Raw genomic sequence first — 16,771 nt, 5'->3', positions numbered from 1 at the left:
TTTAGGGAGACCCCTCCCCTCCCCCAATAGTTTGGCTTGTGATTGAAACAAATTCCAGATCAAGCTGGAGCTCAAAGAGTTTTGTTTTTTTTTTACTGAGGGTGGGAAGGGAAAAGTATACTTTTCATAGTGGGCACTGTGTTGGGAAGATCCCAAGGGAATAGCTGGAGCTTAAGTTTCTACATGATTAAAGATTGTGTGGCAAGCTTCCCTTCCTCTCAAAAATTCTCAATCCACCAATTTCTTTCTGAATTACCTTTAATACATTATTCCCTGGGTGCTATTACATCTTGATATATCAGAAAACTAATGGGGTCTAGAGAATATTACATTTTTACCGTGTGGTGGAAAGGGACAAGATTTGACAAATTGATCCAGCTAAAATAGTTTTCTGCCTGGTGTGTAGCTCCATTTATGTGGCATGTCCTTTACTGTCTTCAATGAGACATGGGCCTTCCAGGTGGATGGCACCTAGCATTAGTCACAATTCATTGCATGCGCTGGCCATCTTTCTGTCTTTCACAGTTTTTCTGTGAAAAGAAAAAAAATAGATTGAAGGAAAAGGTAAACACAAAGGGGGAGGTAAGTCACAAATGGAAAATGTCTTTATCTGAATCTCCCCATCAAATTTGTTGAAAGAAGCAGGATGATTGCACAAGAAATATGCTTGTCTAGATTGAAGCACTTAGATATCACATTTTGGAGAGGTATGGATGCTGTTTTTCCTTTATTCAGAAGTCAGTGGAAATCCAAAACATACTGTATACACATGCATACATGCATCATCTGAATACTGCCTACTCAATAGATTTTGAGATATAGGGATTAAAGTTACAAAAATGAGGCATACAGTCCTGATTTCTAATATTTATGCAATCAGTGATGCCTTTAGGACTGGGCAAATCTGGTAATTGCCTGAATCAATTTTATTTATTCAATAAATTAAAAAAGAAATCTACAATGAAGATTATTCATTTTGTCTCCTTAGCCAGGCAACCCGCTGCACCAATATGTTTGCAATATGATGTTTGAGATGGCTGCTTTTTAGCAGGTAAACTTTAATTTTTGTGTTTCTAGAACAGGTATGTCAAACTCGCAACATCACGTGACGTTGCGCAACATATCGTGACTTTTTCCCTATTACCGGCAATGGGGTGGGTGCGATTTGGGCGTGACGCATCTGGCCCGCAGGCCAGCAGTTTGACATGCCTGTTCTAGAACATTCAGATGGCATTGTGCGTCATTATTAGTCTGGAGAAACAAAGGAGAAAGTTAAGACTAACAAGAAAATCTGAGTATTATTGATATCACTAATACTCAAAAGTGGAGGGAAAAACTCTGGCCCACCACCCATCCAAAGTTGATTGCCTTACAGGGACAACCATGATACTTTTGGTCTAGGCTCCAAGAACCCTAAGGTTATCATAATGCCTCTTTAGATTTCCCCACATTTGGAGACTGTCAGTCCTATAGACTAGACTAGGGTACGAAACAAATGCCCTATAAGTCTAAATCTCTTGTCTGATCCTTGCCTCGGTAACAGATCATTCTCCTTCAAGGCCATTCCCTCTCCATGTACAGGAACTGGTAGGGACTCTGATAAGATTCCACTCCAGGCTTCAAATGTTATATTTCATACGGTTTCTTAATGTCTTTCCATCTATTCGTTTTAATGTATAAGCTGCACTGTATTCAGTGGGCATTATTCATGGCAAAATGTACACAGCATTCATTGCCTGCACATCACATCTATGTGATTTCCTGCCAGCCCACTCAACCCCAACAATTTACCAGAGGCCTGTTTCTTAATTCTATTTTAGAAATAAGCTGTCAAATGCCTGACAACCTGATTATTTTTCTGGGATACTAAACTGTTCTTTGCACTCCAATTGATAGAAGTGTAGCTGGAGAGGTCACAATTTATGTTGACAAGTTAGCATGAACGTTAGGAAAGCAAATGCCACTAATCAGTGCAGGTCTTCAGAATTCACCTTGTCAATGAGTTTTTCTGTTCTAATAATTAATGGAACATTTTTTTCTAGACTTAGTTTCAGCAAAATAATAACATTTTAAGAGGTCACTTGGCAGCAGTGTCCTGCAAAATCAATTCCACCTGTAATTATTTATCATATATAATACATTTGCATATTATTACTTATTCCTTTAGACTTCAAAGAAGTATACATAGCAGAGAAACGATTCAATTAAAACTCAGAGATAAAAAGCATGATATGCTTAATCTGGTCAGGAAAGGGTCTAATAGTTACAGATACATAATGTGCTAAAGTTGGTTAGTTTTGGGAGACTTCATATATGAGGTAAACGCAAACTATTTGATTGAATAAAGGGAACCCAATATAATGAATTAATTTAGTTTCAAGCATGTTCTGTGAATGTGGCCAATGTATAACAAATACAGCTTCAACATAGACTAATCACATAAATTTAATGCTGGCATCAGTAAAGTTGTTTGGACATTATTCTCAGTAATAAAACATCAGCTTGACATGAAAAAAAAGGCTCAGATTAAGTTCCTGTACAGATGAATATCTGGAGATTCCCTGCTATAGAAGGAAGCTTCTTGCATTGGAGAAGGCACCATAATGAGAAGATCTCATCTTAAGCTTTGGCCAATGATTGTCAAGTATGGACCCATGGAGTTGGAAGGATGAGCCTTTTTAGACTCTTGGATCTCAACCCATTTGGGGCTTTAAATAGGAGTTTCAATACCTTGACTTAGAAGTGGGAAAATAATTTAAAATACATTTCTTTCAGCACTGGTATTATTGGAACTAAGACAAAGATGCCAGACAGAAGGCTAACTAATGAATTAGTACCAAGTGGAATTTTGGAGTCATTTTCAGTCCTTCATTTAGGATTGTGTGTTAACATTGTGCCAAGAATTTAATTTGCAATTTTCCAGCTATTCTCAATTTAAGAGGGATAGTGGAAAAAGAGTGCTTTTTTCTTCATTGATTCATCTATCTGCATGTAAACACACACAGACACAAACACACAAACACACGGGGGGGGGGGAGAAATTATGGGATCTTCATGGCTGGATGCAGGTTACTTTAATTTATCCTAGTTCTTTGCCATGGTTGTGTTAAAATACTATCTCAGATCTTTGAATCACAAGAAAAATATCTCAGTGTCATTGATCCTTATCCTGATGATCCTTATTCTTCCATGGGTATCCTAGCCAGCGGCAAAAACATCAACCAATCAGTTTTATTAACTTGCAGAGGGTCTAAGGCAAAACTTATTCTGGCTTCACACAAGTGCTTTGTGCAGATACATTCAAAGGGAGTCTGACTTTCTGCTGATTATCAGGTTTTTTCTAGAAACAGGCTTATCAAATATTCTTTTTGAATGTACTCAAAATTGGTAATTTTTGATACAGATTTAGCACTATGCCGCAAGAATGTGAACCCATGTTCAAAAGCAATCTGACTAATAGCTTAGAGGTGTGGGCAGTTATTGCCTGGTTTCACCAAATGCACAGGTAGAGTATAGGTGGTACCTTGCTCAATAGTAGTAACTGTGAGAGGGATCTCAGAGTCCTACTAGACAATCACTTAAATATGAGACAGCAGTGTGCTAGGCTGCATTAATGGAGAGATAGAATCAAGATCACGTGAAGTGTTAATACCACTTTACAACACCTTGGTAAGGCCATACTCCCTGTGGCAGAATAGACCTGGAAGACAATGGCCCAAGTGCTATGAAGGAAGAGATTTCTAGAGGTTAGCAGGCTGTAACATCAAATGGCTGCTGAAGCATGTTGTATTGTACTCAATTCAACTGATTGTACTAATCAGTTCTCCTTGTCTTGTTCCTCCAATATGCCATAAGAAAGCTACTGATTCCTAATGGACTCCCAAGAGACAAGATAAATGGGGATATGCAACTCCTTTGGAAGAAGTGCTTCACAGTCCACAGGCACACATATGAAAACCTTTCTTAAGCCAGTTACATCTTTTTCTTGGCTCGTGTGCCTGCTTCCTGGCACTTTCTGCAAGTTTATGCACACTTTCTTTTTTCCTATCAGAGCTGATTTATCCTTTTGTAGAGAATTGTTTCATGCACACTTCTGCTCGGCTAAAAGAAACATTTTTAACAAGATTTGCAAACCCTAGAAACTTTTTTGTTTTGTACTCCCAACTGTACCTTACAGAAATGGAAACTAGAATGCTCCATCCACTTTTTTATCTTGTACAATAATACATTTTTCAAGAGAAAATTGAAAAAAAAAGTTGAAGATACAAACTGAAGTCCAGGGATTGATATTCCTTCTGTCTTGCAAAAAAGCTCTGGGAATATGAATTGCTGCATTGGACTTTCTTTTTTGATAAAAAAATTATCTTTCTTCTTCTATGCATCTTCAGTTGTTCTGCTCTTCTTGGGTTGCCTTCTCTTGCACACTTCGTATTTGTTTCTCTAACCTGAGTGGATTTTGCCCTCTACTTCTGCCTTAGGCGCCGTACTGTTATTTGATCCTTGTTAGAAAACAAGAATACCTTTACAAGTAATCATTGATATCTCCTAACTAATATAACACTAAGTAATCAGTGAATTAGAGTTCATTAACATTACAATAAGTAAACATGGTCTTACTTTAATGAGAATTGGATGATTAAAAATGAGAATTTAGCTCATTCCATAATAATGAATTTCAGTATTTTCAGAGCAAATAATTAACATTGTTACAGATGCCCTTATCTGGAAAAGAGATCTGTAAAACTAATTTTCAAATTCTCTTGCATTACATAATGTATATTATTCCATAGTGTGAATATATTGTATAGTTGATCAAGCTGTTTTGTTACTGTCTGCTTCCTTAAGTATTGTAGCCTGTTTTACTGTATTTTTCTTGTGATCATCAATGAAAATGTAGATTCACTACCATGTCTTGAAGGAAATATTCAAGAGGTCAAAATCTATTCTTAGAACAATTTTATTTGTTTAACAATTGGATGGCTGCAATGATGGGAAAAATTTCACATGTAGAAAGTTTCTCATTCAAATATGTTCTTCACAAAAAGAATCTTGCATGGGAATGTTGAAATATCACAGGAGTTCTGGTGATATTTCTGGATGTCTGGGCTGTTAGCCAGCATAACTGTCATCATACATGGTTTCATAACTGTAGAGCAATATTAAGTTACATTATTCTTTTATTGACATTGCACTTACCTACTATTTTAAAAATGCCACTCCCAGTAAGTGGTCAAAGTTGAAATGACTGTTTCAAAAGTAGCCATGTGTCACAGTATTTTTTTAAAGAGTAAATAATAATAATAATAATAAATATTATTATTTTGTATTTTCTTTCTTTTTGACTGACTAAAGAGTTTTACCACAACATATGAAAAGAATTCAATGTTATGGCCCATACGCTAACGTTGTTATTTGAATCTTGAATTATCAGCTTTTGTGACAATTTGAGTTTGAGACTTCTGCGTTGACCCTGTTGTCTCAAAAATATTTGGCTTTCTTCTGTAAAAAAAACAAAACAAAACAGGGAGGCAACAGTGTGTCACATGTGGATTCTTATAGCAAGCATGAAAGTGTTACCGCGGCCCTAGAAAACTAATACAAGGCATTTATCAAGAGCTATTTCTCTTTGATACCATGAACACATCGCAAGTATGCCTCTTCACTGCAAATCTTATTCTGATCTAGTCTTATAATGGCATGGGGAGAGGACATTCAAGCCATAATTTTCATCTTTGACTTAGTAGACTAATATACACTCAGAGTAAACAGTTCAATTTCTCAGAGAAAAAAATGTGTTGCAAACCTGCTATTCGAATGTCTTAAAGCACTCAGAAGATGTTACTATCACTTCATCATGTAGTTTATAAACTAAAGTAAAAGATACCTACTTCCCAAATAACTTACTAACAGCCTGGTTTGTAAAATGCTAGGCTGGGGTTTGTTAAAATTATCAGTGATTGTTATTATGCATTATAGATATTATAGATATTTTTAAAGTACAAATAAACAAGCACCTTTTGACTAGTAATAAAGTATGATTCAGTTGCTCCAAAAACTTTTCCCAGACCAGCTTCTGTGGTAAGGACATAAGGGCACATTTGGGAGGACAATCATAAAATGGAGACCAGGGGCAATTATTAAACAACTGGCATGGGGAGCATTGACAGTCATGGAGTACTCAGTTATCATAAGGGGAATTAGTAATATTTGTAGAGAGGAGAGGAGAGGAGAGGAGAGAGAAAAAGAATGAAAGAAAGAAAGGAAGGAAGGAAGGAAGGAAGGAAGGAAGGAAGAAAGAGAAAGAAAGAAAGAAAGAAAGAAAGAAAGAAAGAAAGAAAGAAAGAAAGAAAGAAAGAAAGAAAGAAGGGACACTAGAGGCTGATGCTTTACAGCACCCCAGCTTCCTTTTCTAATTTACTCACCTGTTATGCAGACAAATTGGGGCCTAAATTGGCTATCCCAGTCCCAAGGGATATTTCTATTGGACTTCTTTTAATATCTCAACCCTGAATCCATTTTAAAAAGTAGTTACAATAATCTGTTTTGATTGCTTTCTGATCTGGAGTGGGTTATCTGGGCAGCTGAGCTAAGTGTGGCTCTGTGAATGTGAAAATACAAAAGCAAATAGTAGGGGACAACAGTAGAAAAAGGGAAAACAAAAAAGGTGTGAAGAAAGGGGGGGAGAAACCAAAGGCATTGACGTCTGACATACAGATATATGTGAGTGATGTGAGATATATACATGCACACACACACGCACATGCATGCACATACGTATACATAAAATAATATGCAAGCTTTATGCAAACATAAAAAAATGGATATGAATAAAAGTTCAAGATACTAGCTGTACAGTAAAACCAGTCTTAGAGTAAGATATAACCAGGCAGGGGACCTTTCTGACTTTACTATCAAGGGAGTGAAACAAGGGATTTATTTCAGCATCATTGCTTTTTAAATACACATTAACTTTGTGATTAAAACCCTTTAGAGAATTGATATCCATGCGCCTAAATTAGCTGATAAACATCTCCCAATTCTACTTTACACTGATAATGCAATTCTTCTCTCCTTCTCTTCTGTAGGCATGAAGTGGGCACTAAGAACCCTGGCATCCTCCTAAATACATTTAAGCATATTCAAACCAATATTTAATCTTTAAGTATTCCGTCTAACACACAGCTAATCTTTTAAAACCATACAAAACATTCTTATTAATTAAAATTTTCTCAAAATCCATTATACTTAAGTATCTAAAACATTAATACTATGTTGACTGAGGAACCTATCTCTCTTAAACTAAAATTCATTTATATCCAAAATTTTATTTCTTTTTCCATATTTGAACAAGTGCTTAATCTTTGAATATTCCATCTGATAAATCCCATCATCTAATTTCTTAATTCTAACTTTAGCTTTTTTTTTTTTTTTTGCCAAACATCTTTCTTAATCAGTATGCTGCGTTGGACCAAAAGATCTTCCTGTAGCTTTGTAGATATTGTTATAGGTACAAGAAATGAGTCAAGTAAGATGTTTTGTGGAAGTGTTTCACCCCATCGTATTCCTTGAAAATCTTTTTCTTTCTTTCTTTCTCTCTTAGTTTCTCTTATCATTTTTTGTCTCTCAAGTTCTCATGGTTCTTCTGACAGCTCTGTAATCCATTTTGTTGAAACTTCATTCTTGTCCTTAGACTTATTTTGCAATCTTGAACTGTAGATTGTCTTTTCCATGTCCAATATTTCCTGCAAGTTTTTCTCCATCTGGGTTAAATCATAGTTCTTTCCATTATTAAATTCCATCTTTAAATCTCTTTCCTCTAATTTATGTTCAATTATCTGCTTTACATGATCACTCTCTCTTTTTATTTTCTGAAAGTTTGTTTGTTGTGAAGTTAAATTGAAGATATGTTCATTTAATTTTCAAAGTTATTTTTAATTTCCTTGTGGTTTGAAGTCATTGTCATTTGTATTAATTGTAGCATAGCATACATTTCCTCCTGGAAAGTATTCATTTTTTCTTGATATGTTTTTTCTGCAGACCTCTGATGCTCCATAATAGTCAAAAATCAAAGTTTTCCTTTCTCTGCAAACAGCTTTAAAGTCACAGTCCAATAAGTATTTATAAACCAGGGAGGTCAATTTTTTTATAAATTGTATAGTTCTCACTTTATAGATAGCCCAAAATGTTTTCTTTTCTTTATTGTAGCTGTTCTTTGTTTAGTTAAAACATTGAAGGTCACAATAACAAATGATCTTTTCCTGGGCTTGCCAGTTCCTGTGTTTAGAGTTTTAAAGCAGCCATACTTATGTATTTTCATCCACCATTAGGTGTCAGCACCAGTTCATTTTTCAGTTTTCAAAACAGGCAATTGCTTTCTGTTTTCATCAAAAATCTTTTGCCAGGAAAATCTTAACTTATTCCACCAATTTCATGCTTATCCAGATTTAAATCTTATATTCATTTCATTTCAGTATGTTTCTTTCCTCCATAAAAATGTAATTCACCACTTCCATCTGTGAGAGGGTAGAGCAAAAATCCCCTTCCTCTCACTTTCAGAGGGTTTTTGCTTCTTGGGTTTTTTTTCCAGGAACTCAATCAGGTAGAAGAGAGAGAATCAATATTCTTACCCAGTTCCAAACACGTTGCTTACTATCAAACTTGACTTAGAGCTTTTTGGCTTTGGCTGTTTGTAGTTGCTAGACTCTGGAGTGATGCTAGCCTTTCTTCTGTTGGTTTCTGGAGGGCTTTCCCCAATTGCCCGGATCAACCACCATCTCTCCACGGTCAGTAGGGCTTCTTCCTTTTTTGCCACCTCTTCAGGGTGACTTTTGGGCCATTTAGGGTCCCCAAACAGAGAAGAATCGGCCATAGGGTGCGGACCCCATGATCCCTTGGCTTCTTGCGCTATTGCGCAAAACTGGAATTTTGGACATAAATGTATTTTAGCTTAAGAGGAACATGTTTTTCAAGTAGTATATTATTTCTTTCTTTCTTTTTTCTTCTCTTTTTTGTTTTTGTTTTAAGATATGAGAAATATAAAGGTGTTGGGTTGGCTTGTATGAGGAAAAAGACTTAAATACTTAAGTGTAATTAATTGTAAGAAAATCTTAACAGGTAAAAATGTTTTTTGAACATTGTGGGGACAACAAATTTAAATGAGAACTTTAAAAACAGGATCTGTGGCAAGGTGATTAAAATGATTAATTAGAAAAGAAGCTCCATATTGGTGTGGTTGTTACTTGTGGAAATACTAGAAAAATGTCTATATTGAATTGTTATCTACTAAAATTACTAAGAAATGTACTAATTTAAGATTGATAAAAGAGAAAATTATTGGAAGAAGAGAAAATCAAGGAAAGCTACTATCTGGAGAATGGAATTATAGAAACTACTGATTGTAAATATAAACCCAGACAACAGGCTGTTTTCCAAATATTAATGGTGATTATGTTAAAAAATTAATAATATATATATATAAAAGAACCCTGGCATCCTCCTGCAATGGGGAACCATTAGTTATCAAGTATGATAAATCTTAAGTTTTAGTTTTTCGCACAAAATTCAAAGGCATAAGTGGATAATTGATTCTCATGAATTAGTTTAATGTTTAAATACTTGGGCATTTTTAATGTTTAAATACTTGGGCATAGCATTTCAGGTCTCTAGGAAATTAATAGCCTGGATAAATTATGCCATTTCTGCCCAAAAGAGAACATTTAGCAGTAACTATATTTTTTAGGCAACAAGGGGGCAAATTATATCCCAGCAGCAATCAAACTGTTTATGGCTAAAAAAACAATAGCCCAACTATTATATGGCATACAACTTGTTCCTTATACAAATCTAAGGACATGTCATACCATTCAATTGAGTTTCCTTACAAATTCATTTGGTGCCCCAAAATGTATCCCAAATGCAGTCTTGAGGATTCTAATCTCAGGGCTCAGAATCATATTTGATCCTACAGGCCGGATGCCTTTGCTGTTGTCAGACAGCTGCCAATCTCATATCTGTATAGAAAACTTGGTCTCTCTCCTGAATATTTAGGCCAATTAACCCTTGAGCAGGCCAAATTGATAATAATAAAAAAAGAATCAGGTATCAATTGGCAAAATGATAACACCAATGCTCCTGAATTCTATTGCCAAATGTTAGTTGGCTACAAGACCTTTACTGCAGAGTTTCTATACACTCTTACCCTAAACAAATTTATCTTAAAGAATCTTTACTCAAGTTGCATGGCATCAGCACATACATGGTCAGTGCTGAAATCTGAATTCCCCTCCCCTGAGCACATAGTATCAAAGCACAAGTCCCTCCTCCAATTAACCGTCATAAATCACATTCTCCAATTAGTTTGAATTGCAGGCTTTCCCTCCTGATCTCTAACCCCCCAATTCTTATCATCTCTTATTTCAAGCTCTGAATTCACACACTAGTACAATATTGTTATGTCTAACTAACTCCCACTACATTCCACCTCCTCCCACAGCATCATCTAATTCTAAGAGTAAAGCATAAGAAAGAAAAAGGCTGCATCTTCATATGTTGTCAAAGCAAGAACATCCAATGTTAGCAGACAGATGCCTTCCTTTCAGCACTTCTGTGGAAAGATTTCATGGGATTCATAAAGAGTTTGCCCTTGTGGATCCAGGGGGGGGGGGTAGAAACATATGGTGTCCTTTTTATGAGACTGACCTCCTCAATCATCTCTAAATTTGACAGGCATATTGATAAATTGCATCTTTATTACTTTTTAAGCTATGTTAATTCTACACCAGGTAGCTAAATACCGTATCTTCATCAAATTCCACAACTGTGCAAAACTTTTAGTTCAGTAGGGTGCTTTATCATCTTATTGTTTTCTTTTGCCCTAGTCAGGTTGTATCAAACTAGTTCTTGTAATAAAGACAAGTGATGGGTGCATATCACCTGTTTCTTCTGCTTTCCGACTTCTACCTGATTCCAGCACATGTGCTGTAACCATGATAATGAGAAGGAATTAGAGTTGTTGTTGACAGACGCTTCCTGAGTGGTTGCCAAGACATTAGCTGATTCCTGCTACACCGCCAGGCCTCTTTGGAACTTTAAAGGAGTCTTTGAAATTGTAACAATGCTTTGTAGTGAGTAGTAATTGTGAAAAACTGAAAGGCATCCTATATTGAGCAAATAAGCCAATTTGCATTCTTTTTACTGATTGAAAAAATGTTTTGTGTTTTTTTTCCTGTCACAGTTATTACAGGCTCGATATGCATTAAGTTTAGCCCTCTGACTGTTTTGGAGAAATCGAGGCAGAATTTCTTATCTGGCCCTCAAAAGGAACTAAAAGTGAACATTGGGAAATGGAGATGGCAGGGATTGACTTTTAATTCTTCCTGGCTTCAATTGCTTTTCTTTGTTTTCTTTCTTCTATTTACAGTTTGTTACCTTAATAGGGTTATTAGGGGAGGAAAGCTCCTGGGGAGGAAAGCTATGGCAAATCTAGACAGCATACTAAAAAGCAGAGATATCACCCTGCCAACAAAAGTGCGTATAGTCCAGGCCATGGTTTTCCTAGTTGCAATGTATGGCTGTGAAAGTTGGACCATAAGAAAGGCTGAGCGCCAAAGAATTGAGGCCTTTGAACTATGGTGCTGGAGAAGACTCTTGCGAGTCCCTTGGACTGCAAGGCGTTCAAACCGGTCAGTCCTAGAAGAGATCAACCCCGACTGCTCTTTAGAAGGCCAGATCCTGAAGTTGAAACTCAAATACTTTGGCCACCTGATGAGAAGGAAGAATTCACTGGAGAAGGGCCTAATGCTGGGAAAGATTGAGGGCAATAGAAGAAGGGGACGACAGAGAATGAGATGGCTGGATGGAGTCACTGAAGCAGTAGGTGTGAACTTAAATGGACTCCAGAAGATGGTAGAGGACAGGAAGACCTGGAGGAACATTGTCCATGGGGTCGCGATGGGTAGGACACGACTTCGCGATTAACAACAACAACAACAACAAGGGAAAGGTAGAATCCAGCTGGTGCAAGAAAAAATCATCCTGGTGATCTAACTATATGCAATCTAATCTTGATACATTATTGTTCTTTCCATGATTGACAAATTTCCATTTCAAGAAACTGTTCTCTCTAAAACTGACAAGCCATGATTAGAAAAAAAAAACGTTAAGTAAGTAGACACTTTGCATTTCAGCTTGTGCACTGCTGTAAAAAAAGGGGGGGATTTTTGACTGCTGGAAATTACCTCTGTGCAAGGCAAAAAGATTATTGAATGAGTGAGCTTAGCTGCAACTGGACCCTTTACAGGCTGGCTCATCCCCAGCAAGGAGAGATTTTTTTCTCCCCTCCAGGTTCCTCAGAATTAAACAGCCCATTAATTCTCATCTATTTTATTTCTGCTTGCTTCATGTGAAGCTACTGTTTTAAAATGGAGAAAAAATTGGGAATAAATCCAGAAAAAGTTTGAATCCTATGGATTGATCTCAGAAGGGTTGGAGTGATGGAAAGGCTGGTCAACTGAAAATGCCATGTGCCGTTAGTCATAAGGAGTGGGGGAAGAATAACATTCACAATTATAATATCCCAAGTGTGCTTCCTGCCAAAATCTCTACAGCAGCACAATATTAAAAGCATTAATTTAACTCTCACTTGAAAATGAACAGCAGAACATGATGACTAGTGCACACACACACACACACACACACACACACACAACTCATCTTGGTAGGACTTAGTTTCAAAGGGACCTTGGGAATCAATCTGATTTTTACAGAAGTGGCAACAAGCTTTTTCTCAATTGGAGTGCTATGCAAAATAATTGAACTTGCTATTTTGGACCAAAAGAAGTAAAACCAACCCCACCCCCACCCCCCACCCCCGTCAATCCTTAGGACTCACAGATAGAATTGTATTTCCACAACTGCAGAATGCACTAATAGAGCAGAGGTTATTGCTACGCAAGTCTAGCTTTGCCTGTACTTTGTTTGATAGAACTGATATGCTACTCTTCACTCAGGAGTTCAAGAGGAATTCAAGCATTCCCTCTTATTTTCTCAACAAAACAACACTGTAAGGTAGTGATGGATTAAAGTCTTCATCCTGGTTCATCCAAGCCGGGGATAAATAAACAACATGGTGACTGCTTTGGGAAGAAGCTTGCAGTTTATTGAAGAGCCAGAAAGATGGTTCTTGCAGGAAAGACCAGAGAAAAGAGGGGCTGAGCACATGGGTAGTAGGTTTTTATACCCTCTCTAGCCTTTTGTTTGGAATAGTTTCCTGTTCCTGTGGCATGAACTTTGAGGCTATTTCCTGTGTCACATATTCTGACCTGAGTGTGCCTCTCTGGCACTCCTATTGTTGGTGGGTTAATCCCATCATATATCCTGCTTCCCTGGTGCTAGGGCTAATGACTCCTAGAGTTTGGGTGGAGTATGCAGATTTTAGGTGTCTTGTCTTCTCCTAGTTCCAACTTTCCTGATAGCTTACATTTGCATTTGTATAGAGCTGGCTTCTGCTTGGGACAGAGACTTGGGGGCAGGGTTGGTTTCTGCTTTGAAAATCCTTTTGAGGAAATATATTTTTCTGCCCTTTTAATATTTCCTTCTCTGGGGGGCTGACTTCCCACAGTAGGTTGGTTCAAGAGAGAGGAGAGATTGGCTTCAAGTCTGCCAAAGAGCTTCTGTGACTCAGGGTAGACTAAGACATGGGTTACAGTCCAGTACTTCAACTGTTCTACAATATTGTCTCTGTATCACAAGTGTGAAAGTTTGCATACTTAGCTAGTATGCATCCACGTCCTTACTATTGTAATCAGTGCTTAACACAGAACGGTACATTTTGCCAGGGATGAAGAAATAAAAAAAAAATGAAACTTGTAAGTGTCATCAGTTACTGAAAATTTTCCCAAACTGTACTGCTGGCAGACCTTTTAGAACTTCCTTCCTTCCTTCCTTCCCTCCCTCCCTCCCTCCCTTCCTTCCTTCCTTCCTTCCTTCACATTAGTACCATAGCTGGTGGTAGCTTAGGTCATAAGTTGCTGTGAAAAAGATTGTGCTCCCATACCTTGCTGTCTTCTTGGCTAAAGAAGTTAAAGTGGTCTAAATGGAATAACTACTGTGAGAAGAATCCAGAAAAAGAAATATTTTGGGAAATATTAAAAAGGCAGAATATATTTCCCCAAAAGAATAATGGAGAAGATCCATTATCCATCTCTTCTCCCCCCCCCAATCAGACAACTCAGCAGAAACCAGCTTTTAGAAATGCAGATGTAATAATCCATTCAGGAAAGTTGGAGCCTTCCAGCTAGAAACTGAAGAGATTAGGAAGACAAAGACCCTTAAAATCTACATACCCCACCTAAACTCTAAGACAGGACATAATAGGATTAACACACCAGTGCCAAGGGGACAAACTCAGACTCAGGTCAAAGTACATAACACAGGAAATACAAAGCCTCAAACAGGAACAGGAAACAACCTCAAGAGTGCCAGAAGGTATAAAAACCCACAATTTCCTGCTACATGTGGTCAGTTTTTTCCCAGAACCATCTTTCTGTCTGGCTTTCCTCTTCAATAAACTTTCTAAAGCAGTCTCCATTTCGTTTATTCCCAGCTTGGTCTGGACCCTGATGAAGATTTTCATTTCAACTCTGCTTTGGTGCCACTTCCTAGTCATACAGTATTGAGATATATGACTGCAGACATTAGAAGGAAAATCAATTTTGCAGGGAATAAACAAAATTAATGTTTTTTAATAGTTATTTTTTAAAAAAATATTTGTCAAAAAACTTATTTTAACTTCAAATATTAAAATGCAGTTAATCAGTTTTGGGAAAGTTAATTTACAGAACTATTCTGATCAGAAAATCCAGAAACTTGCAAATGAATGAAACTAGGAAAGAGTCTAATAATATATAGAAAAGTAAATACAAGCATTTTGTATTATTTTATTACATAATAAAAAGAAACTTGTTCTAAAAGGACTACATAAGGATCAAGAGTTAATACAGATTTCTCAATAAACAGCATCTTTATCTTAAATCGGACAGAGAAAGTGAGGCAATTATAATAAGGTGACCAACTTTTTTACAATGAGAAGGAGGACATGCGTGTGTGTGTGTGGCGTGTCGTGTTTCGGTAAGAAGTAAACAAAGCCATTTGCGCATGGCACACTCTTGTGCACAGCGCACTCTCTCAAAACAATTCTCCTGTGTGGAGCGCATGCATCTCATAATCGTGTCTCACCGCACTGTACCGAGCCTTGACAAATCGTCATGTCAGATACAAATACATCACATTACATGCAATGGATCGGACTCGATCGAATACAGAGACTTACAGATTAGTCTTCAAATATCGAAAAGGAGGACATGTAGGAGGACACTTTTCGAGAGGATGATTGGTCACCTTAATTATAAGAGAGAGAGAGGGAGGGAGAGAGAGAGAGAGGGAGGGGGAGAGAGAGAGCGAGAGGGAAAGAGAGAGAGAGGGAGAGAGAGAGAGAGAGAGACAGAGGGAGAGAGAGGGAGGGAGGGAGGGAGAGAGAGAGACAGATAGGGAGAGAGAGATATTTACTAACAAGGTTCTTAGATTTCCGTTCCTAATAGAGAACAGACAATCCTGGAAAGAGCAGTTTTCTTTTTCCAACTGTTAACCACAAAATCCTTTTTCAGAGAATCCCACTTTCATCAGAAGTTAGAGAAGGAATGACAGTTTTCTCCCTCTTTCTTCTTTAGCGTCACTTTGAAGCAGTGAGTTCTAGTCCCGCCTTAGGCACAAAGCCAGCTGGGTGACCTTGGGCCAGTCATTCTCTCTCAGCCCTAGGAAGAAGAAGGCAAATGGAAAATCACTTCTGAAATCTTAGCAAGAAAACTGCAGGGACTTGTCCAGGCAGTCTCCACTAGAAGGCACCAAACAACAATCTACAAAAATGAAACAAACAAACAACAAACCAAAAAGAAGAAAAAAACTACACCTTCTTATCCCATATCTTGATTGAGGAAATCTTTCTATGCTTACATGCCCCAAACCAGATGCTACCCATATAAACTCAGATGTCCACTATCTATCTCTGAACATGAGCTATCTGGGAGGTAGGGACTGATATGTTTAAACAGAGTCAAGTTTACTCTGATCTATTTATGAATGTTAAGAAATATCCCTATTGTAATGTCTCAGCCCTCACCTTAGATAAAAACAATGCATACTAGAGAATTTATCCTAATGACTAGGGTGTTCCACGTATTTATATTTAAAAACAGAAACTTGTGAATAAATGGTATCAAGTAGGGTCGCTCCCTCCATTTTCACTCCCCAGTCTTTCACAAAGTAATTTGAAACTGGTTACAATCATTTTTGCTAATCTCAACGTGCAAATAACATGCAGGGGAAACCATGAACTAATTGCTACTCCCTATCTACCTGACAAATGGGAATGTGGGGGTGGGGGGAAATCACTGTTCTATTCTTTGGACTGGAATAACAAAAATATCCTGACTCCACACAGACAAAATAAAATAAATCCCCTTCCAGTATATGCTAGTGCCATTTGTTTGGTGCTTGCAAAAAATCTGAGTAGTTGCTATGAGAGGAAGATTCCCAGCTGCCTATTTGACATTTCTTTGTTGCAATTAATCCCCACCCTCTCAATGAATTGTGAAGATGAAACAATAATAAATTTACAATCACACATTTTGTCTAATATCTGTAACTGTGGTTGCTTATGGAAAAAGCAGCTGAATTAGGAAATAAATGAGATATGTCCTAAACAATGCACAGTCAT

This window comes from Crotalus tigris, unplaced genomic scaffold, assembly GCF_016545835.1.
Source record: "Crotalus tigris isolate CLP2741 ecotype Arizona unplaced genomic scaffold, ASM1654583v1 scf7180000023830.6690815, whole genome shotgun sequence".
Lineage (NCBI taxonomy): Eukaryota > Metazoa > Chordata > Lepidosauria > Squamata > Viperidae > Crotalus > Crotalus tigris.
This window is presented reverse-complemented; position numbering follows the sequence as displayed.